Source organism: Amborella trichopoda, chromosome 8 (genome assembly GCF_054954075.1).
Source record: "Amborella trichopoda isolate Santa Cruz 75 chromosome 8, AtrichopodaSantaCruz75HAP2 v2.0, whole genome shotgun sequence".
Lineage (NCBI taxonomy): Eukaryota > Viridiplantae > Streptophyta > Magnoliopsida > Amborellales > Amborellaceae > Amborella > Amborella trichopoda.
In genome coordinates this window covers 23140703-23147311 of record NC_142343.1, presented here as the reverse complement: position 1 = coordinate 23147311, position 6609 = coordinate 23140703, and the positions used below count along the sequence as shown (strand labels likewise).

At 46.3% G+C, this 6609-nt stretch overlaps 1 pseudogene; it reads left to right on the top strand.

Moving 5' to 3' along the window:
- The first annotated feature begins 624 nt into the window (after positions 1–624).
- LOC148780952 (25S ribosomal RNA) lies at positions 625–4893 on the top strand (annotated as a pseudogene).
- The last annotated feature ends 1716 nt before the right edge of the window (positions 4894–6609 follow it).

Sequence of the window (6609 nt, the reverse complement as noted above, 5' to 3'; positions counted from 1 at the left end):
TTTGGACAAGCCAAGTCATGTCAAACCTCTTGTTGTTGAAGTGAATAAAACAACACAAAGAAACTACACCAAGCAAAGGAAGAGCGCACTAGCACATACAATTTCTTGCTGGGCACGCTAGCTATGAAGAAAACTATAGTGTGCGTTAGCTGCGAAAAAGTAGTGCACTAGCACGCACGTATGCTTTTGAGCCAAAGACAAGCAAGAAAACGGATGCGCGAGTCCTTAGCACCCTTGCTTCTTGCAAGAAAGCAGATGCATTAGTGGTGCTTTAGTGCCCTTGCTTCTTTCTTTCGAGCTGTAGTTTGCTAGGCGCTAGCGCAGTCCAGTAAGAACACGGATGCGCTAATGCGCCCCCTTGCTTCTTACTTTCGGGCTGTAGTTTGCAGGCTTTGACAAGATTTGGCTTGCCCTCCTAGCTTTTGCTCCGCAACAGCAAAAAGCCCAGCCATTAGACCTTGCTTGCATTGAGATTATGTTGGTGTTCAATGTACCCAAAGCATTGGATGGATGCCCGGGCATTGAGATGGAAGGACGCTTGAAGAGGCAAAAGGCCATGGGGAGATACCATCTGTGATCGATGGATCTCCGATCTAGAAACAGTATCCAAGCTCCGTGGCTAGTCTGCGCTCTTTAGACTTTGAAAACTTAGCGAACTGAAACATCTGACTAGTTAAAGGAAGGGAAATCAATCGACACCCCGTTTGTAGCGACGAGCGAGAGCGGATTGGAGCTTTGAAGAAAAAGAAACACAAAGCTTACCACGAAGCTTTGCGCTAGCGAAGCAAAGCAATTCAATCTTCTTTCATCCGCGAAGCGAAAAGAAGAAAAGGTGCGGAGCCGCTTAGCCTCATTCCTCTTGCTTCGCTCATTGCTTGCTCAGTGATTACACACTTCGCTTCCTTTCCTATTAGGCTCGTTTCATAGAATTGCACTCATTTAAATGTAACTCGTTCTCGATCGGCTTAACAAACTAGTTTTTGTTGGCTCCTATTAAGCTCGCGTAACTCGTTCTCGTTGGTTTCATTTGATTTGTTGTGGAATGGATGATAGAAAAACCTTTGGTCCGGGAATTGTGAAAAGGTTGGAAGATCTGGCCAAAGAAGGTGATAACCTTGTAGATTCGTTCCCATGGTTTAATCCTTCCCAGTAAAACACGGCGTGTTCGAATTCTGATCGCTTTTCCACGAGAAAGGGGGACCACCCTCTAAGCCTAAGTCTTCCTTAGTGACCGATAGCGTACAAGTACCGTGAGGAAAGGTGAAAAGAACCCTTTTTAGGGAGTGCAATAGAGAACCTGAGATCCGATGCCAACAATCAGTCGAAGGAGCGGAGTGTAGAGCCAAACGGGCGCAGTCACTCTAATGGCGTACCTTTTGCATGATGGGTCAACGAGGAAATGGGAACAACGGCTTAAGCCATTAGGTGTAGGCGCTTCTAGAGGTTGAATCTTCTAGTTGTTCCAATTTGACCCAAAACGGATCAATCTAGCCATGAGCAGGTTGAAGAGAGCTCTAACAGGCCTTGGAGGATCAAACCCACGTATGTGGCAAATTATGGGGATGACCTAGGGCTAGGGGTGAAAGGCCAACCAAGATCGGATATAGCTGGTTTTCTACAAAATATATTTCAGTAGAGCGTATGATGTTGATGGCCCGAGGTAGAGCACTCAATGGGCTAGGGTGGCCCCCAAAAAGCTTGACCAACCCCAGGGAAACTCTGAAGATAGGCCTAGATCGTTTGTACAGACAGACTCTTTGGGTGCTAAGATCCAAAATCGAGAGGGAAACAACCCAGATCGTACACTAAGGTCCCTAAGCAATCACTTAGTGGAAAAGGAAGTGATCGAGCGATGACAATCAGGAGGTGGGCTTGGAAGCAGCCATCCTTTAAAGAAAGTGTAATAGCTCATTAGTCTAGCTCCATGGCACCAAAAATGTATCAGAGCTCAACTGATTCACCGAAGCGACGAGACCTTGAAGGCATTTTCAAGTGTCAGTAGCAGAACGTTCTGTTAATCGGGGAAGGTTTTTGGTGACAACACCTGGAGATATTAGAAGTGAGAATGTTGACTTGAGTAACGAGAAATCCTATGAAAAACATGATCGCCTGTTAGTTCAAGGCTTTCTGCGTTCAGTCAATCTATGCAGAGCGAATCGGTCCCTAAGGAAGCCTCAAAAGGGCTGCCGTCCGATGGGTACATGAGAGTGATGAAGTTGCTTTGACTCCTAAACCATGCCTATCTATTGGAGCAAATTGGATGATTGGGCCGAGGGCTGCCCCCTCTTCCCCTCGCTCTCCTTTCCCTAAGATGAACCTTGAGTCAGAAAAGCCTTCTTGACTTGGACGTGCCTGGACCCTTAAGCTACTGACACTTCAAAAGGTGCAACGCTCATCATAGTTTGACGGCCTAACAACAAAGAAGTCAGTTGTTCAAGTAGTGGCATGGCAAGCAAGGAGCAAAGCCAGTGGTAGTAATGTCAAATCAATTATTGTTGAGGTGGGTTTGCTTTTAGAAAAAGCGATTGTTGAAGAAACGAAGAAAACTACACCAAGCAACCAAGTAATGGGAGAGTGCGCTAGCACATCCGTTTTCTTGCTGCGCGCTAGCGTAAAGCCGTTGCACGGTAGTGCATATGTTTTCTTACTGGGAAAAAAACAAACCAACGGATGCAAGCAAGAAAACTGATTCACGATAGGTTAGCACCCTTGCTTCTTGCAAGAAAATGGATGCGCTAGCGGCGCGACGCGTTAGCGCCCTTGCTTCTTGCTTTCGAGCCTACGCTTGTTCGCTTTTTTCTCTTGCAAAGCACTCGCTCATTAGAGCGAGTGCTTTGATGTTGCTTCACACTCGGTCTTAGCTTTTGGGCAAAAGCAAAAAGGGATCTTGTCTACTTGGGCTTTGACAAGACTTAGCTAACCTAACGACTGAACTCATGCAGCAAAAAGGGCTCTTTACTACATACTTGGTTTGGTTGGGCTTTGACGTTGCGCTAACGACTGAATTCGTTGGGGCTTTGCTCGTTGCATCAAACCAGCACTCTATTGGGTAGCAGCAAAAAGCCCTCAAGAGGGCTTTGACAAGACTTAGCTAATGACTGAGCTCACTGGGACTCGTTGGCTACAAAGCAAATCGCTTATGAGGGCTTTACAAAAAGAAAAGCTCTTGTTTGAGAGTGCCCAGCAAAGCACTCATAAGCGATTTGCTTTTTGACAGCAAAGCGCCCTGCCAATAGTTTGACCTTGCTACGTGGAGTAGACTGAACGAGCTAGGCAGACACTTTTGAGTCATCCAAAGGCGAACACGGGCGAAGACTCGGCCCAACGAGTGCTCTTTCTTATAGGTGAGCTTTGGCTCCACGCACCTGTTGACACCTTTATGAGCACTTTCTAGTGTGAACCCTTCGGTCGCCTTTCTCATTTCAGTGCTCGCCTTTTGAATCTTCAGGAGGGGCCTTTAGTCTTAGAATAGGGGTCGTGAGAGAGCAGAGCGTACCGCCCTGTCATAGTCGCGAGTCTGTTTATTGTCACGACTGTTGTCATAGTTATAAAGGCTTTCAACTTCTAGGAAAAAATTCTAATTGGGAGTACGATCCTCCCGGTGAACTGACCTTATCCCAAACAGACACAGGTGAACAAGTTGAGTATACTAGGACGCTTGAGAGAACCATGTCGAAGGAACTCGAAAAAATGACCCCGTAACTTCGGGATAAGGGGTGCTCTCCTATCTTTTGATTAGGAGAGCAGCACATACCAGGAGGTAGCGACTGTTTATTAAAAACACATAACTCTGCTAAGAGGTAACACGATGTATAAAGTCTGATACCTGCTCGATGCTGGAAGGTTGGAAGGAGAAGTCTTATAAGCTTTGAATGGAAGCCCCAATAAATGGTGGCAATAACTCTTACTGTCCTAAGGTAGCAAAATTCCTTGTCGCTTAAGTAGCGACCTGCACGAATGGTGTAACGACTACCCCACTGTGTCCGACATCGACCCGGTGAAATTGAATTCTCTGCAAAGATGTGGAGTACCAATGGCTAGGCGATAAGACCCCGTGCACCTTGACTATAACTTCATAGTGACAACCTTGATCGAATGTGTTGGATAGGTGGGAGGTGGTGACACAGATCTCCCAATCCTGAAAGACCACTCTTTCATTTAAGGATACCTAACTGCCACACTGATCATTATGGGGGGGGGGGGGGGGGGGGACTCTGTGAGGTGGGTAGTTTATCTAGGGCGGATGACACCTAAAGAGTAACGGAGGTGTGTGAAGGTAGGCTCAAGCTAAGATTATGCTCGTGAGCGTAATGGTATAAGCCTGCCTGCCTGTAAGAACGACTGGTAGAACAAAGACAAAAGCTGGCCATAGTGATCTGGGAGTCTCATGTGGAAGGGCTCCCGCTCAACGGATCAAAGGTACGTCGGGGATAATAGGCTGAGGACTCCTAAGAGCTCTTATCGACAGAGTCGTTTGACACCTCGATGTTGACTCATCACATCCTGGGGTTGAAGAAGGTCCCAAGGGTTTGGTTGTTCGCCGATTAAAGTGGTACGTGAGTTGGGTTTAGAATGTCGTGAGATAGTTCGGTTCCTATCTACCATTGGTGTTAAAGGGAGAACTGCGAGGAGCCACGAGAGGACTTGGTTGGGCCAACCTATGGTGTACCAATTGTTATGCCAATAGCAGTGCCGGGCAGCTAAGTTGGTATGGAAGAACTGCTGCGCCGCATCTGAGCTGACTATAGACTCACTCTCAAAGCAACGAGAGGAGTTTACGTTAGTTTAGTCACTCGCTGTCTTAAACATTGGAAATCCTTCTCCATACAAGTTCTCGTATGAGGTTTTTTAACAGAACTTCGATAAGCGAGAGGTGTAAGCGTCGCGAGGTGTGAAGCAATCTCGTACTAAACGAATCTACTTTCTCTTGAGGGGGTGGGGGCTTTTTGACAAAGAAAATAATAGGGGGAAGAGGAATCAACGAGGAATCAATGAAATAACAAAGGAGAAGGAAAGGCAAGTGATTGAATGAGCGGTGGGATTAGTGGAAAAAAGAGAAGGAGAACAAGCGGGGTAGAGTAATTGATCAACTCATTAGGTTCATGATCTGAGAATTACAGGTTCGAATCCTATCCCTGGCTAATCAAGGTGACACTCTATCGTTGAGTTATATCCCTTCCCTGCCCCCATCAAGAAATAGAATTGACTAATCCTAAGTTAAAGGGTCAAAAGTCGAGCCCGCGACCCTTATGTACTCGATGAGGGTGGGGTATGCTGCTCGGGGAGACACGGGTGAAGTCGTCACCAGGTAGCCGTAGGGGAACCTGTGACTGGATTGAATCCCCTGCCTGACTGAAGAAGAAAGAGCTACTATCATACAGTCTGCAAAGTAATTCGAGTGTGCTCCATGCGGAATCTCGCTATATGCTTAACACAAGCCAGGATAAGCTTCCATCGAGTCTGAAAGCCCTCGTGTCTCTTCCATTAATGAGCTTAACACTCTCTATGGTGATTGAATGGACATATAACGGAATCCACCAACCATAGAGCTTATGAAAGCTGGTCATTGGTGGTAGTACTTCGAAACCAATCAACACCAGAATGCAACTCGAAATATATTCCTCATACAAACAAATCTATAGGATGTAGGAGCTGTATGAAAATATTTTTTGGCTGCAACAAGGTGATAATAGTCTCAGTGAATATTATAGTGCTCTTCGGGGGGGATTTGTTGATATGAGGTGTAGAGCGCAGTCTAGTCAGCGTATCTGTTTTTGGCACAGAGGGCCATAGGTTCAAATCCTGCCACCTTTATTGTGGATCATCCTGGGCTTATCGGTGGCTATATTATTTACTCATGCCACAGAGGCCAGACATTGGTTGAGCTCACTTGGGCCATCCATTGGGACATGATCCTAGGCTCGACTGAGTTTGATTTGAGGTTAAAACCTCGCTTCCCTTTGGTCCCTCCTGTCACTCTTCCGAACCAGGATTTACGGTCTAATTCCTCAGGTTTCATGTACCTATTTTCATCAGGCTTCCTACTTCACGATCGTATCTCCACTATCCTCAAGGAAGTATGGGTCCGGGTCCTCTGTGCCCTCTTTTGTGCCCTATTTCTAGCTTTTAAGTTCTGATCCCGCTTGTGCCTGACGACTTCTCCTATCGATTTAGTTTGCTCTTGCAACTCGAATGGTCTCGAATAGGAGGAAGTTGATGATTTTATTAGCCTTTTCCTCTTCTCGTACTTTCTAGGCACTCTTACGTCCGCCTTTAGCTCGGGGCGATTTTTGGTTGGCAATCTCATCCGTACTCTTTCTCTCAGATGTATTGACACAACCCACACCCCACTTACTCCATAGGGGACCGAACTTGACTCCTGTGAAACAAGCAGCCAGGAAGTTCAGATCCAAACTTGAGATAGAGATTAAGGCATAAGTTTAACAATTATTTGTTAGCAAAGGTCGTGCCGGCAAAGAAAAAGAATGGGCCGATTCAACTTTGTGTCGATTTACGTGACCTCAACAAGGCAGCCTGTCCCAAGGATGATTTTCCCCTGCCCAATACTCTGGTTCTCATTGATAATACGGCAAGGTATGAGATGTTTAG